The sequence below is a fragment of the Pleurodeles waltl genome, chromosome 9, assembly GCF_031143425.1.
Source record: "Pleurodeles waltl isolate 20211129_DDA chromosome 9, aPleWal1.hap1.20221129, whole genome shotgun sequence".
Taxonomy (NCBI): Eukaryota; Metazoa; Chordata; class Amphibia; order Caudata; family Salamandridae; genus Pleurodeles; species Pleurodeles waltl.
In genome coordinates this window covers 1150613180-1150631776 of record NC_090448.1, presented here as the reverse complement: position 1 = coordinate 1150631776, position 18597 = coordinate 1150613180, and the positions used below count along the sequence as shown (strand labels likewise).

At 42.6% G+C, this 18597-nt stretch overlaps 1 protein-coding gene across 1 annotated transcript in view; it reads right to left on the bottom strand.

Annotated features, from left to right (window-relative positions):
* AVEN (apoptosis and caspase activation inhibitor) overlaps positions 1-18597 on the bottom strand; it is a 683185-nt gene that overhangs the window by 65286 nt on the left and 599302 nt on the right. The gene's annotated exons all lie outside the window — the stretch shown is intronic.

Genomic DNA, 18597 nt, shown 5'->3' with positions numbered 1-18597 from the left:
TTGAATAAAACAACAAGATGGAAGAATTCCAAATGCTGGGCCTGTATATTAAAATGGGTGAAACTAATCTGACCCATATGAAACCCAACATGTCTCACATCAATACGAATCTTATCCGATCTCAGTACGAAACTCAACTGATCTTAGAATGAAACCCAATCCATCAGACCTCAGTATGAAACCCAAACCCAACCTACCACATTTCTTTGTGAGACCCATCAGGTCTCAGTATGAAACTCATCAGGTCTCAGTATGAAATCCATCAGATTTCAGTATGAAATCCATCAGATCTCAGTGGAAAACCCATCATATCACCAGATTTCAGTATGAAGCCCACCTCTCAGTAGGAAACCCATCACATCATCAAATTTCAGAACGAAGCCCACCTACCACACCTCAGTACGAAGCCCATCTGATCTCAGTATGAAACTCATCAGATGTCACTATGAAACCCAACCCACTGCATCTCAGTATGAAATTCAACAGATCTCAACGTGAATTCCATAAGATCTCAACTTGAAACCCATCAGACTTCAGTTTGAAGCTTAAGCCATCACATCTCAAAATGAAACTCATCAGACCTTAGTACGAAACAAATGATATTTTATCACGAAATCCAGAAGATCCCAGTTTGAAACTCAAACCATTATCTCAGCATCAAACTCACCAGATGTCAGAATTAAATTATTTTTTTCTCTGTATGAAACTCATCAGATTTCAGTATGAAATTCACCATATCTCAGCGTGAAATTCATCAGATCTCAGTTTGAAACTCATTAGATCTCATTATGAAACTCATCAGGTATTAGTTTGGAACCCAGAATATCTCAGTATGATAGAAAACACATCATATATCCCTATTGAATTCAATAGATCTCAGCATAAAAAAAACCTGAAGATCTCATCCTGAAGCTCCTTTGAGGTTCAAAACATTTTACAGATTTTATTTTATAGAGATGCAGGTAAATTAAGAGACAAAGTTAGACAACATGAATGCATAACATATATTACTGTAACATACACTTAATGAAAGTTTCAGGATGATAGCATGATAAAGAAGAACACAGGACACAATATTTGAAGCAATCTGGATCATGGCGAACACAAATAATAAAAAAATACTATGCAGGCACTAGGGCTAACAATAAAGAGACAACATAAATAAACAGCAGCCGACAATGGCCAGGAAGGAACAATACACAATAGTTTACACCATGTGATATGGTCAGTAAAGCAGGACTAAGGGAGTAAGTGTGGAGTGGGGGATAGTCGCCACAGTAAATAGGAACAGTCTGAGACTACAGCTGCAATTGCTATGGGGATTTTTTTTGTAGGTAACAGAACACAGCAGAACAGAGAGCTGATTGGTGGGTGGGTTGGAATAAGGAGCAGTTTGCTTATACATATGTAGTTGCTTACTCATATATAGTTGAGCCACCATAAGTACATTGAGAGCAACAATAAGGATTTCCATTCATAAAGATCATCTTCATGTCAACAATAATCCTGAGCTCTATCAGCTGTAGGTCAGGATCAAAGAAAATGGGCCTAGGGCATGAAAATATGCAAATATTTGCGGAGATAAAGTCAAGGTTCAAGTTTATGTCAAAATTTCTTCAAAATAGGAGGCAATTTAATCCTGTAATGATAAAACATACTTGCATCAAAATATATGTGCTAGATCATCCTGACTCATTTTAATCCCAATTTATGCCTCTAGATATGAGGTCCAATTAATGCAGTCGGGCAGGTGTCCTATATGCCACTGAGGGACAGCATCATGGAACCAATAAGGTCCCTGGAGGGCTAGAAAAGCCATTTGGTAGTTAAACCAAATAGGCAAACCTAGATCTATGACTGGGGTGAGTGTTTGAAAAGTTTCAAGACTCCCTCCATCATCCTTTTGTGTTGCTAAATTCGCCCTAAGTGTGAAGGGTATGCCCAGATGTGGGTCTCGTGCTCATTGTGCCACTGGATTCAAGCTAGCCTGGCTGATGAGGGGTCATACCCCGTAACTGGTCCCAGGATGCTTGTTTCCGGTCCAGGGAGGACCTGGCCTGGCAGTTCGGGCTGGACTGTTCCCATGGAGAACAGGGTCAAGACTGATTTGCATATGGCTGGGGCTAAACTGGGGTGACGTGGTGAGCAAAAGAACAATGGATTAAACCCAGATCTGTGACTGGGTGTGAGTGTTTGAAAAGTTACACAACTCCGTCCAACGTACTTTTGTGTTGCTACAGTTGTTTCCCCAGTCTTAATTTGTTCAAAGCCTAGCTTTCTTGTTCATCCACAGAAAAGTAGATATATGTTTACCTAGAGAGACAAAGAGGTCCAGCGATAGTTTAAAAAGGACTGTGTTTGTCAATAAGTTAACAATAGGCATTATCATCATTTTCAATGTGTCTATTCTTTCACACGCTCAGACATATCCAGGAGACCAGGTATCCAAAATGTCTTTGATTTTAGTTGGTGTAATTTTCTTCTTATATTTGACTGTGCCTTGCAAGTCACTGGAAAACCATATTGGCACAACTCTCACATATTTAGGTTACATTGGAGCACTTCAGAACTTAAAGTTTAGTGGGAGAACTTCTTTTTGTCTTTGCTTAACACTTAGAAAGAATGGAGATGTGGGAATCCAAAATAAAGAGTGAAGTATCATCTGCATATGCAGCTCTTTTGAAGGTGCATGAAATGGATCTAATGAAGAGATTTAAGGTGTGTTGTTGATAACATATAATAAGGGTAAATAACAAGTAGAAATAAGAGAGGAGAAAGAGGAAAACCCTGGCTTATATTGTGGCTAAGAGGGAATTAAGGTTAAAATAAGTCATGTAACATGATCCTCGATGAACGACTTGCATACAAAGCCTTGGCCATCCGCATGCAATGGGCAAACAATCCAAACTGGCATTGGCCATAGATAGGAGAATGAAACTCTTACATCATCAGCCCAAAATAGATGAGATGCCAGTATAAAAAGCATTCCATCATAACATGAAACCCACTGCTAATCAATAGGAAACCCAGCTCATATCAAGATGAATCCCATCCGGTCTCAGAATGAATTCCACAATCACAGGATAAAACCAATCCCATTTCATGATGAAACCCATACAATCTCAGGATGAAATCCATCCCGTCTTGGGATGAAACCCACTGCTTCTCAGGACGAAACCCATCCCATTTCATAATGAAACCCATACAATCTCAGGATGAAATCCATTCCATCTCAGGAGAAAACTCACCACATCTCAAGATGAAATTCATCCCATTTCAAAACTAAATCCACTCCATCTCAGTACGAAGCCCATGCCATCCTAGAATAAAAACACTACAATCATTGCATTGCAGGTGGGAGTGTGCGAAAAATTCTGCTCCGCCGGTGGAGTTCACAGAGTTTTACCCACTCCGCGTTCCACATGGAGCACGGAGTTCTAGAAAAACGTTGCCAATGTTAAGTTGCTGAGTGCAAGCAAGATTTTGTGTCCCTTAGCTTGATTTTCAAGCGCTGGAACGCCTCCTGGCAATATTTTTGCAACACGAGCAGCTGCGGCAGGTTGTGACCGTTCTTTTTGAGAAAGCTGCTACTTGAGAAGAAAATCTACTCAAACAGCAGAAAGAAGCAGCGCCCTCTGATGCATCTTGTGGTGCCGTCTTAGCCGATTTTACAGCACGGAACAACTTCCTGGCACTAGAGATCGGCGCAAGCAATGTGGTAGGCTGAATTCTGCCCGCTTGCAGAACTCTGCGAATTCCACCCAGGCCTAATAACAAGAGGAAGCCCATCATATCTCAACATGAATTTCAATACACCATAAAATCCATCACACCTCCGCTTGAAGTTCATCAAAATTCAGCATGTAACCAATCACGTCTATGTGAAATCCATCACACCTCAGGATGAAGATTGTACAGTTTCAGGGTGAAATCCACTCCATCACAGCAGGAAGTCATGCCAGTTCAGTATGAAATAAATCACCTCTCAGAATGAAATTCATCACAGCTCAGTATAAAATTCTCTTCAAATCACTGCTTGATATCCATCAGATATCAGTAGGAAATCCATGCTGCCTCTTTACAAAATCTATCGCATTTCAGTAAAAAATATATCACATCTTAGTACAAAGTCCATCCCATTCCTTTATTAAATCCATCACAATTTAGTGTAAAATATACAACATCTCAGAATGAAATGTCACGTCTCAGTATGAAATTCCTCACCTCTCAGTATGAAAACCTTCACCTCTCAATTTGAAATGTATCACATTACAACGTGAAATCCACCACTTCAACATGAAATACAACAATTCTTAATAAGAAATTAATCTCATCTCAGGATAAAACTAATCACAAGTGAATTTGAACTTGACTGCAACTCAGTATGAAATCCATAGCATCACAGTGTGAAATCCATCACATCGCACTGCTGTGGCAGGAACAAACAGCAAGAAATCAATATAAATATGAGATGCTATTTGCTCATTTAGAAGTTTCGTAGAAAGCCACATCATTAAATGCTTGCAGCAATTGTCCGGTCTGGTGATTTGTACAGGTCCACTGAATCACTTGGCATTAGAGTGTTAGGGGTGTGACGGGGGGCTGTGGGTCTCTGTGTGCTTAGAGGTTTTGGATGGACAGATGCGGTGTCTCTGTGGGACTGTATTGGGAGCTTGGCATGTACCAAGTGGTACCTCCCTGGAAGCTTTGCTGGACCACGGTTAGGGATTTGACTAGGCACATTTATCTCAATGGAAGCCATGACTTTTTTTCTTGGGCAAGGGTGATGTGTTTTCTCTTACGCCATTCCAGCACTGGCCCAGCTAATACCAACAGCCAAACAAATAGCTTAAAATAGAAAACTGGCAGAATGAAGACAAGCCTCAGGGCCCACCTACCCAATTGTTTTGCAAGACTCATAGTTTGGTAAATAAAGCCCGAGCTGTTTTTAGATTCGTGATCACGAAAGCAGCGGAGAACATAAGGATCACTACATGACAAAGAATTTACTGAAGAACTAGAGACTGGCTTACTTTCATCATCTGTATTCATCGGTAAGAGACGGTGTGAATACCAAAGCAGAAGGACTACTTGTTAACATGGCTGTGTCCGACCCAAGCAAGACTTTAGCTTTCTCTGGTTGGAGTCATCTTATAGACAGGATATTCACAGTCATTTTAAAACCAAGCACCTGCAAGCAAATGGATGGACATGGTGAGTCTCGTCTGACCTATCAGTCACTAACGCAGAGCCCAGCTCTGAGTGGAATTTATTTGTAAGATCTCAAAATCCACAGCAGATGTAATTTAAGCTTGACTTTTGACAATCGTTAATTCACACTTGTTTCAACTATTGAGCTTTCTCAAGCCTGAAAATATGCGCACAGATATAATCTATTGAATCATAGACTTAACTCCATTAATAATCTTAAACTTAAATTCCTGCTATTTTGTATTGGACATGAACATTCCTATATTTTTTTTGCTTCCCTTTGTAGTCAATTAGGTTGTATCTTCTTTGCAGTCAATGTCATCAAATTCTGGTTCTGTTTTATACTATAATTCTTTAAACAAAGGGAAACAGTGGTTTAAATCCAGGTTCTCTGACCATGTGTATTATCTTAAGCCTCAGAAAACCCAGAACAAGTGGCAGTCTTGTTGGGAGGCCCAGGACTGACTAACCACAAAATCTGAATTGTTCACCTGGTAGAGCGGTTGAAAAAGAAAATGTTCTTTGTGGAGCTTTGCAGTCAGCACGTTCATACTACCAAGGATGGAGAGGGAAGGTCTGGGATGTTTTCACAGTGAGTGTACCTGCCGCAAATTAAGTTTACTGACTCGCTAAAAGCTTGTATACAAAGCAAATTGCTCTTAGATGCATACAGCAACACCAATTAAAGTTGTGGACATCGTACAAAACAGTTAAAAGAATTAAAAGAAAGATAAGCATACAACAACACTGTTGCACCCTTGAGTTAAAAAAAAAAAAAAACTATAAATACAAACCCAAATAACAGAAGAACAATCAGTACAATCCAAACAACGATCGACATTTCAAATAACTCAAATGAAAAGGGTAAAGTCTTTGGTTTCTTATCAGAGATCAAAAGCTGATCTAGTGTCAGATTATTCTGTAAATTAAGACCAATCACACAAAATAGAGTCAGCATATCCCACCATAATGCTTAGTACGGGGCCATATTTCAGAACTGAAGGACAGTTAGACTCTGCAAGGAACGTGTGCTTTTTACTGAACATATACCAGCCCGAGCCCATGCAGACCCTTGTAAACAAAGCTATGTATGTTTCCAGGGCAGGCAGAGCCCTGTAACCAAGGAAGGGTGCAGTCCAGGGTCATGCAGACGTCTGCCAACATTTCAGAATATGGCAGAAGCTCGTGCAGATTTCTATAAGCAAGACAATGAAAGGCCCAAGCTCATGCAGACTCCTGTAACAAAACAAGGCAAGCATGGACCAAGCTCATGCAGGTTCTTCTACACAAAGCAAGGGATGCGCCTGTCTCTTGCAGACACTTGTAAACAGGACAGAGTACCGTTCAAGCGCATACAGACTTCTGTGAACCAAAGAGTGTAAAGTCCGATCTCTTGCAGGCTTGCTCACAAGTCAGACTCTAGCCAGGGCTCGTGCACATTCCTGTAAACAAAACAGGGTAGGTGCAATCTCGTGCTGGCTTGCTCACAAGCCAGTCTAGTACAGGCTCTTGCAGACTCCTGGTGACAAGGCAGGGTGCAGTCTGGTCTCATGCAGGGCATTTGTACATAAGCTTAAGCAGACTCCTGTAACTCCACAGACTCCAGTATATAGGTCCAAATATGACGCAAGCCCATGTCTCTTGTAAAGGAAGTAAAAGGCAGTGCAACCTTAAAAAGACTTGTCAACAAGCGAAGGCAGGGTATGACCCTGGTTCATAAAACAGCTGTGAGCAAGTTTTAGTCGGCTCTTACGACAAGCAGAGTACGGTCCAAGATCATACAGACTCATGTGAACAAGGTAGAAAATAGCAAAAAATCAAGCAGTCTCCTCAAACAAAGGAGAGTACAATCCAGGGTCATGGAGACTCCTGAATTCAAGATGGAGTACAATCAAAGCTCATGCAGGCTTATGTACATAAGGCAGAGTACAGTCCAGGGTTATGCAGAATCATCTACCGAAGGCTGAATACGACTCCAAGCTCAAGGACATGATCTGGCAGGGGGATGATGTTGGCAGAGAGGTGAACTAGAGATTATCCAGTTCTCAACTCTTCGAGGGGCTGAAGAAATGCCGTAGGAGCTTCACAGGGCTAAGTGCTTCTGTTGCTACAGGGCTCTTGGGGGATGTGCAACAGGTTTTCCTAAATGAAATAAGAGAGCATTCAAGCTGTACAGCTGTGTTGTGTCTCTCAGAGACAACAGGGGATGCCAGGCAAATCCAGTCTGGTGCCAGTGACTGAGAGGGCTAGACACCAAAAGTAAAAGAAAAATTACTATCTGAAAAGTTTCTTTCTGAAGGTTTGTTGCCATAAGGGCATGGTTAGAAAACAGTAGTGGTAAGAACTATTAAACGGACATCAACAAAGTTCTGAGGTCCTTCATTTTATCTCCAAGGGCCCAGTCCAAACAATATGCACCTGCTGAGTGTTTCGCTTCTGTGACAATGCCCCACGCGACTTCACTACTTAATTTTTCATCAATGTCAACACCCTTGGACCATGCAAAAAGGAGAGTCTCTTCACTCCCCGTGCTATCACCAATAAGCCATTACAAACATTCACAACATGAAATAAATCTAAACCTGCCTGTCCCCACTATCGGTCTGATCACAATAATTCTGCGGTAAACAATCGTCATTAACAAAATCATCAATATCCATAAAAACAGTCGAGGGACTAGCAAACCACCCAGCACAGAGATATCTGGGATCAACCTAAATTCATAAGGCGGTGGTCTTTCAAGGACAAATCTGTTTCATTAACCCCGAACAAGGCATCTTCAGACTGAAGAGCAAGAAAATCCAACCAAAAATAAATACAGGTCGTTACTGCTACCCATCATATCCAAGATCCAGTAAAACAACTGGTGCCAAACATCAGTTCCGCCTTAACAAACACAGTCTTCTTGACTCACTAGAGCCTGCCCTTCTCTCAAGGTATCAACTTTTCAGCCAGACCTCTTCTTCTCCAGCTCTATCCTTCCACACTCTCCAGAAGACCAAAGGTGACCACTACTGCCCCTGTCATTTATTCACTAATAAAACAATCCTACTCACACAAAACAAATTTAACCATTATCAAACCCTAGAAACATGCCTGTTACCAGAGTATTCATTTATGGTAAGACGCTTCTTGATAAAACCATTACGGCAAAAAAACAAATGTATCTCCAACCTCTCATCCATCCCGCCTCTTCTCCTTTTCTGGTCTACCACGGCCACCAAGATGTATCCAAACTCCACCTCTCACCCATTACTCCCAACATCTATCGAATCTCCACCTCTCCTCGTGTTTCAGTCCATCACTCTCAACATCTATCCAACCTCCACCTCTCCTTGTGATCCAGTCTATCACTCTCAACATCTATCCAACCTCCACCTGTCCTCTTCTTCCAGTCCATCACTCTCAACATCTATCCAACCTCCACCTCTCCTCGTGTTCCAGTCTATCATTCTCAACATCTATCCAACCTCCATATCTCCTCTTCTTCCGGTCCATCACTCTCAACACCAGCATAAGAAGCTCAGGTGTCCAGATCGACTTCCAACACCTTGAGCGGACCTGGGATCAGCACATCGTAGAAGTGCTTCCACTAACTCTGGCAAACATACCCTATCATCTACTTGAGGATTGCCGAGAACAGTAGGAGCCACTATTAACTCCCACAGTTTACTGAGTCATAAGAATCCCAGGAATAGCACTGGTTACCTCATATGCTCTTTAACGTCTCACTGTATGGTAGCATTTATACAGCACATAATAGCGTGGGGTTAAAGCACTTACTCACAAAAATTAGCTCCACTGTGTTGGATGTATGGTTCGAAGGATGCAGTTTTAGTTTTGAGCCTGTATGGGAAGTTTTTTCAGGTCATATTTGATTACCACTGAGGTGCAGTTATCGTGTTATGGGACGCAGCATCTGGTAGTTTGAGGAGTGAGAATATGTGAAAGTTATCTATTGGGACAGTGGGATACTGTGTGTACACCAAAAAGGGGGGTAATTGGAGAATGTTCAGTAATCTCTACAGTCACATTCACCGGACAGAATGAGTAAAAGAATGCCGAAATTACAAGAATGGGAATCTGTGAAAACCAGTAGCTATACATCATTTTATTAATTAAGCATTTTTGTAAAATGGTGTTTTTAGTCGTAGACATAAGTGTATGAGCAACAATAACTCACATCACATGAACAGATGAAGGGATTTTATTTCTGTCTGGGGTAAATGTGTTTACTACTGATGATTTCTCAGCCAGGGAGGCAAAGAAGAAGTCCACAGTTGTAAATCACACTCAAGGTGTGTGAGGTAGGAATTCAAAGACGTGTTTTTTTCTGCAGCTTTAGCACCTAAGGTATTGGAGCACTTTACATGAGCACCAGTTACGTACACGAGGTCACATTCATTTTTCGGCTTAAACGTTTGGAATCGACCACAAACATGAACATTTGGGACATTCCCAAACATAATCTGACCCCTTCCTACCCTGCAAATGGTCAGAGTTACTCCATAACCCCTTTCTAAAATAGGCAGGGGGAACAGATAACCCAGATTTGCAGGGGGGTTTAGGGCAAAAGCTTTCGCCAAGGGGAAAAATGTTTTCCCCATGGAGAAAAAAATGTGCATTTGCACAGTTGCTACTATAAAATTCCACAAAGGAGGAATAGGAAGGGCCTTGTCGGACATATCACATCACATTTTCCACATTAGGTCTGGAAACCTGCACCAGGCGCATTTTTCTACTATTATTGCTGGGAACTTTTGTAAATAGAAGAAAAAAAAGTTTGAGCAGAGGTGTATTTTGCATGTTATTTCTGAATCGCAGGGCCTGCTTTAGGGTGGTGTGATCAGTGCAGCTGCACCTGATGCTGAGCTCGAGGGGAGTGGGGTGTTATGGGTTAGGGCTGCGCTGTGTTTAGAAGTAACTTATGTGTTTAAAAACACCTGCTACAGAGTTCCTTTTGAGTCCAGCAATTTTCAGGCAACAATAAAAATGTCAAGATAACTCAATTAATTTTCCTGCTGGAGAGAGATGGAGTTTTGTGTAATGGCAATTTTGACTCATCATAAAGTAGCACAGAGGGTTAATATATATATAACTGCTGCAAAAACGAGCACCATGCAGATCACAGGATTGTATTTTACGTGATAGCTGAGTGGGTTACTGCTTTTGTTACAGAGGTCCTTTTGTTACTTGCAGTTCATAAATTACAATCCTAACATAGCACAATAATCTATGAACTATCAAAGAGCTGCATGCATACTGCATGGTATAAGTCAGAACTTTATGGTTTTCCCCAGTCCTTGATTAGCCTAATGTAGTTAAAAAGGGTTAGTGTGGGTAGGAATAGATTCTTATTAGTGCAGCCAACCCCCAACCACAGTGGTACGTTTTAAATCCTGAGTTTGTGCTTCTCCAGACCGAACACTCTACATACACTGCCTGCTAGTAGGGATGACGTGCTTTCTGCGCCTTGTAATCCTCACTGTGTTATGTGACATTTCCTATAGATATGCACACGTATGATTCACTGTTGCAGTATGTGTGTGCCCCAGAGCTTAATTTGTACTTGTTGGTTCCGGTGCTGAGCACTGGAACTTATTTTTGAGGGCCAGGCTTATTATTATGCCTCAAGCATTTGCTTCGAGGAAAAGACACATATGGGAAAGACGGAAGAATGGAAAAACGAGAAAGCGTCACAAAGGGAGAAAGCAGAAAGCTGCATGAGTGAGCTGAAGGGGCAGGGAGGGGCTTTATATGGATTGAAGAGGCCGGAGATGGCTTCAGGATTACACTGCCTCAGTATTCCGTGCTCGCACGTTTAATTGCAGCAGCCGCGTGTTTCTTTGGGCACCGGCACGTTTTTATTTACAAATTAAGCACTGGTGTGCCCTGACATCCTGCCTATCCTGACACGAATAGCTCTATAAACAAATGAAAAAACATGAGACAGAAGGGCTATGGAGAGATGGGGGGCACTGTTGGAGGGTGTAGTGAGGGAATCCGTCGAGAAGTAATTCATGGGGGTGGGGACACAATAGGAGTTGCAGTGGGCACCACCAGAGCTAAACCCGGGTCTGCTGAACAGGAGCCCTATTGATGAACAGGCAGTCTCTCCACACAGCACGAAACAGCTCCTCACAGCAAGAGACTGAAGCAGCACAACCGCGCAGCGTCCGCGCTCTCTGGTGAAAGGGAAACAGAAAACTGCAGAAGCATTTAATGCGCTGAGCGAACATCCAGGGTGCAGGCGAGGGCAGGAACAGGCCTACCCTACAGTAAATACCCCCAGCAGGGCAGCCGGCGTGTCCGTGAGGTGTAATCCTCGTGATCTCAGCAGTCCTCGGACCCTCAGTACAAACTAATGCAGAACGGAGGGTCTGTCCAAAGGTGCACCTTTACTATCAGGGTTTGCAGATGGACGCTAATGGCAGCTACGACCCTCTCTAGGAGAGGTAATCCCTCGCCCGTTCACTCCCCCACTCATCCTTTAAACTTTCCATCCACCCTTTCATTTTTCCATCCGTTAATCGTTGCATCCTTCCATTCATTCAGCCCTCCAGCAAGCCATCCTTTCATCCGTCTTTTCACCTTTCCATCTATTCATTTCTCCACCTTCTATTCATTCCTGTCACCATCCCTCCACTGTCCACTCACACTTTCCCTTCTTCCACCGACGTCTCTATTCGCTTATCTTTCTTTTCTCCTTCAAAGTTTCCTTTCTTACCCATTACTGCTCACTTTTTCCATTTGCCTGTCTCCTTCTGCTCTTTTTCTTCCTCCATCGCCTTCCCTCATTTGGCAGCCTTCTGACTGCTCCCTTCCCCTCTGTCAATGAGTTATTTACACACTGCTGTATGCAGACTGAAGAGGCCCATCAGAGATGGAGCAGGGTTTTAGGGGGGCCAGCATGTCAGCTCCCCGCTGTAGCTGCTAGAGCGGGGCTTCTCTGCGCTTCCAAGCTCTTTGCAGCAGTACTGGCCAGTGTGCATTAAACCGCTACAGGAGGGTAAGTACCGAATTCAGACCTCACAGCTATTCAGTCCTCTGCCCCTCTACTACGACTGACGACACATTATCAGAGTCGGGGGATGCACGCTGGGACCACTCAAGGTACCAGGTAGACACTTAAAGGACATAACGTCAGCGAGGAGGTCTCCCATACCGTGTGAGTATACATTTCGAGATGGGGGGCGAGAATTCAAAGATAAACTCTTGTTCCTCCGAGTGGAAAACATTTGAGCAAGCTGTCGGGGGCAAGAAGCTTGAGTGACGAGCTGTCAATATCACCTCGACTTTCACCCAATAAGTGGGAAACATTTGACAAAGCCCTCCATGCTAAGAGGCATACCTGAAGAGCTGTCGATGCAGTCTATACAATGCACCAGCTGTTCACAGTGCTGCTGTGTTTACCAGGCTCAGAAAGCCAGCAATTATTAAGAAATCAATTTAAGAAACGTCTATCATTTCATAAGAGCAGAGAGCTTTCTGCAGCATCTCTGGTGACTGACAAACCCCCCACACGGTACAGTGATCCTTCCACAGGCATGTGGCGCGGTAGGCCTTGTTGCCTGATATACATAGGGCGGAAGGGTACGGACCTACTCCTCGCACACCTCCCCTGGGCACGGCGTGCACTGCCTTGTACTTCACTCTGCCCTCACAAGAGGCCATGCCCATCCCTACTGCTCCTAATGGCATGCTCTTCCAGTGGTGACGTCCTTCTCAGCTCACCTCCGTTTTAGGCAGGTAACTCGGCTGAAGCGCAGGGTAGGCTAGTTGTTTGTACAGGGAGCAGAAATTTGGTCTAGTGGTCTTATTTTCTCCTGAATCCTTCGTTTCCCCCCTAGGTGGTACAATTTAGCTAGTTAGTAGACCACATCTACCAATGTTCTACTGAAACACCTAACAAGGTGGAAAAGGTGCAATGTTCTAGAAGAAAGACACAACTGCCTCTAAAATTCAATTACAAAAGATAAAAAAACTACCAACGTGGTGGATAAAAACAACATCCACCTTGGTGGGTTCCACCAAAGACCCCAACCTCACCACTCAACATCATGTGAATGGTCCATGGTTTCCACTTCAATCAAGGGCCCAGAGCAAAACAGTCACCCTGCACAGCATTTGGCATGAGGACCAGAACACTGCTTTTTCAATAAAGGTAGCTGCCTATGGGCCACAGAAGTTGATAAGAGTGATATCCTCAGTGCAGGCCTGTATGTTGACAATTTCACTATACTATATTCAGGAGATGGGTCTAAGAGCAGTGCAACACCTTAAAGTATTTTGACTTTTTCTCTTGATTCAAAGGAAGCGTGCCTTCGCTCCACTAAATAAGTCGTCAGCTGCAGGGTAAACATCTACTTTATCAGCCGGCACACTTCTGCATTCCCTTCAAACTCAACCTGATCTTCTGGCTTGACTGCAGGGCCGGGCTGCAGCCTGGCCTGTTGACTCCTAAGGGCTGTGTTCCAGCGCCGGTGCACTCCACTCCAGACCAATGTGTCTCTCCTTATCATACTACATGGAATGGTGGCTCCCCGAAGAGGTGGAGTCTGGCTCAACCAGCCACGTTGTACACAGACTGGTGGGAATATATCTCAGGAGACCCTGATACGCAAGCAATCTCTCATATTCAAAATTTTTCTTCAACTGTAACAATTCATGCTGACTAGACCGTTAATCCTCTGCTACACCCTAGGCGGCAGACATCTTGGATTCCTCATCAGGTCGACGCACATCAATGAAGCCTCTACATGTCCCTGTGTAGTTGATGTCTTTTGTTCCTTGCAGTCCCTCTTCTATTTCTGACTGCAACTAAAAGAGGAAAAAGCAACTCTTGTTTTTTTTTCAATGGCGGTTCATATTAGAGGGCCACATCAGCCTACATAGGTGTCTTTCCTTTATGGTGAGCCTGCTTACTCTGTCCTCAGTGGAGCTTCAACCTTTGGCCCCAGCTATTTGCTAAAATTCACCTTAGTTATTTTGTGTTTATGTATAACATTGTTACGCACTCCCTTTTCCTAATAAATTATTTATACTCATGTATGCTGAATAATGTTTATACAAAATCTTTCATATTTAACATTTTGGGCTACCTTTCCTTATCTTTCGCCCCTTGATGACACTCACCCTTCCTCTAGACACCCCTCACCCCTCAGGCCTAGCCTTCAGCCTCGCCTTCACCACCTCATGCTCCAATTTAAGAAGCCCCTTCCAGCCAGATTAAGGTGCTCACCACCTATTTTGGGCACTGCTTCTGGCCCTATGGATACCTCCTCAAATTCACTGCTTCCAGGACATCTCATCTTCTTTACATCCTACCTTCCCTCACGGTCTCTTAGACAGTTGTTTCTTCTTAGCTTGTTCCCAGGCATGCACCTCTATCACAAACCATCCTTAGTGCCTGACATCCTTAAGAGCTGATCTGTGCTTCTAAGCCTTAAAACCTGGATGCCCGAGAACTTCCTTGCTCTAATGCCCAAAAAGCTGCATTCATTATATTCACCCTAAAATATAAAATGCCTTTCAATTCTGATCTTTTATTTCTGAGTTGTTAAATAAGTTGAATATTCCTGGCTTCTCCTGCTACTGTTTCGTTTCTCAGGATCACACTGGACTCATCCCTAATTAAAAATAACAATCCAGGTTTTCTGTTTTTACTGATTTTTATATTTTTTATGCAAACACTTAAAGGCTCATCTTTTTAAACTGTTGTTGACTCAATAAGTCTAAATTTATCTAAAAATGTTGCCTGCATTGCTTCTCGGCCCTGGTGTATATTATGCCCATTCTTGTATCTACTTCTGCTGTCATACCTGCAAAAAGAATCATCAACAACTCTTTAACTACAGGAACTTTTCCTGTAGACCTGAAAAAGGCATACATACGACCGTTATTAAAGAAAACAAGCCTGGACCCGCAAGACCCCAACAACTACAGACCAATCACAAATGGACCTTTCCTGGGCAAACTGATAGAAAGAGCAGCATTCGCCCAGATGTCACAATTCATTGAAGACAATTCTATACTTTCAGACTTCCAAACTGGATTCCGCCCAGGAAGAGACACTGAATCGACACTCGTAGCAATCTGGGATGATCTTAAAAACACAGTCAACCGCAATGGAGTTGCTGCACTACTTCTCTTGGACCTCTCAGCTGCCTTTGATACAGTTGACCATGACACCCTAACTCAAAGACTCCATGAAGCCGGCATAGAAGGGACTGCTCTCGAGTGGATTACATCCTACCTTCAAAAACATCTAATATCATCTATTCTCCCCCCTTCTCGTCCAAACCCTACCTCACAAAAGCAGGGGTCCCCCACGGATCAATCATCTAACCTTTGCTTTTCAACATCTACATGATGATATTACCAGAACTGATCAATGATTTTCATCTCACATGCTACAACTATGCAGATGACACACGAATACTACGTAAATTAGAATGCCCCAAAAACATTGAAAACTCAGAAATCTTCAATTGCCTCAGAGCCGTTGATCAGTGGATGACCTGGAGCCATCTCAAACTAAATGCCTCTAAAACAGAAATACTCATATGTGGTGACTGGAAAAATTATGACCCACCATGGGCCTGACGATCTCGGACCACCTCCTCAATTATCCAAGGAAGTTAAAAACCTTGGAATCACCATGGATTCCAAGTTAACTATGAATGCCCAAGTGGACAAAATAGCACAAACAAGCTTCATCACCTTGAAGACTCTACGACGCATCTACCCCCACCTCAGATTTCCACAAAGGGTGCAAGCTACTATCTCGCTTGTACTAACTGGATTATGCCAATGGCCTCTAACATGGATCATCTCTATCTATAATGAAAAAACTACAACGTATTCAGAACTCCGCAGCCAGGCTACTATTACATGTAAAGCCACAAGCCCTCATCTCCCCTGCCTTGAGAGCACTACATTGGTTACCCGTTGCCAGAAGATGCACTTTCAAACTGCTTTGTATCACCCACAAAGCTATACATGGAACACAACCGCTTTTTATCAGAAACAAAATAACCAAATACATTCAACCAAGAAACCTCCGCTCAAGATTGACACCCGCCTTAGAACACCACCATACAGGTAAAAGACTATAGGTGGTACATCCTTCTCCGTTCAAGCAGCCAAACTATGGAATTAATTACCCCCAACTATAAGAGCCACAGATCACTATCTTGTCTTCAGAAAACTGCTCAAGAGTTGGCTCTTTCTTCATAACCACCATATTCAAACAGCTATGGACTGCATATGCCTATGTTGATAAATATTTTTTTCTGATTATGTGTATATTCTAGTTATATATAGTTCTTTAGAAAATATGTATTGCTACTATGTCATAACAATAAACTACACACACACTCTTTAAACCTGTTTAACTAATGTATATTTACTCGTGGTTTAAGTATGTATATGTATGTACATATATGTGTGTGTATTCATGTGTGTGCGTGTATATATATATATATGTATGTTATTCTATGCTTAACATGTTCATAGGTAATTGCATAACTCCTAGATAAGTTGTTATACTAGATACTTATGAATCCCTGCTCTCATCCTATATCACACTTATCTACTCATCACCATATGACACGTCTCTATCAATCTATCTTCCATTCCCACTCTGACTCATCCCAAATCCATTTTACTACTTTCATCTCCTAAATAACTCTGCCTAAGCTCTTCCCTCCGCTTCCACATCTAACTCACCCAAACCTCACTTTACTACCATGATCTCCCAAACAACCCTCCTATATTCTCCCTCATTTATCTCACCCTGCTACTATGATCTCCCTAACCCTTTTTCCACAGACTCTTCCCTCCTCCATCCCCCTTTACTCATCCCAAGCCTAAATCCTATTACCATAAACTCCCAATTAACACTTCTGGATTCTTCCCTCCTCCACCCCTCCATTACTCCAGTCAATCTAACTAACAAACTCTCATATCCGCGGCTCAAATTAACTCATAATAATACTAAAACTGTACTCATATTGCCCTATACAAATCCACCACTAATTCCTTTTGGGTTCCAGAGTAGCTTGGTACTCGCCGAAAAGCGCTTCAACGCTTCATCATGGGTAGTAAGCGATATATAAACACTATTACAATTACAATTCTAGCTCTTCCTCAGGTCCTGTCCAATCCATCATCTCTGCCCCCACCCCCGCCGATCCTTGCCTGGTGCCTTCCCCTCTTCCAACCTTCCTTTTATTCCGCCCCTCATATCTTACTCCTCTGGGTCATGTCCCACAGTTCCCTGCCCCCTTCCGTCATCTCTTTTTCCCTTCCCTACTACCTGTTTTGTATCTCTCTACCCCAACTCCCATGTTGGCTTCCCCTCTCCTTTCATTATCCACCTTCTCTATCCCCCTATCACTCCCACTTCTAATACACTGCTACATGGTCATCTCACACCCTCTCACCCTTTGGCATCCCCCACCCAATCCCTCTATTCTCTGTTCCCCTTGCCTCTTTACCTTCCTACTCTGTAAACCCCACTTTAAGTTTCTCTATTGCTTCCACTCCCCCTTCGTTAACCCTTTATTACCTACTTACACCCAAACACTGTCTTCATGTTAAACAACATCATTGATGTATTCACTGTTAACACCATAATCATGTACAGCAAAGAGTTACCGAGTACATGTGTGAACCCATTCCATGAAAGCAGCATAAGCCCTGTTAGCAAACATGATCGTACATATTGAAAGTTATGTGGTGCACCATATACAAATCACTGAAGTTTGAAATGCAAGTATTACCAATTGCTAAACAAGTTGAAAGCTGAGCACACCTAATGTGGGTTGCAAAGATATGCTTGAAAGTACACCGAGGCGTAAAGCTAAAGGCTATTTCAAAAAATAATCTGTGAGGAAGTCCAAACCTTCTGTCCAAAATAGATTATGCACCTGTGGATATTTGGGTGTTTGCCCATATTAAATAGTTGTAATATACTGCTACAGACAAACTCTGTTTAGCAAGGATGATTATAAAGTATCAGTGTTCTTTACCAGAACTTTGCTGAAGAATTTGAGGCTTTGGAGTTTGCTGAATAATGTAAAATTTAGGGGGTGTCCCACTTAGGTGTTTTATCTCTTACTGGCATTGTAACCATGGCGCAAGGTTGTAGGCCACCTTGCCCTCCTCTGGGACACATGCACTGTGTATTACTAAACTATGGGGTATAGTCTATAAGGCTTGCAAGAAAGTGTCTTTACAGTGGGAAATGCATAACTATCAACCCCTTCACTTAAAATTATGGGTAGTGTGAAATATCTATAAGTGGTTAAAACAATTAAAGGTGAAAAGACAATAGCCACACCTTTAGTGTGTTGAGTTATTTCAAGGTCAAATCGTATATAT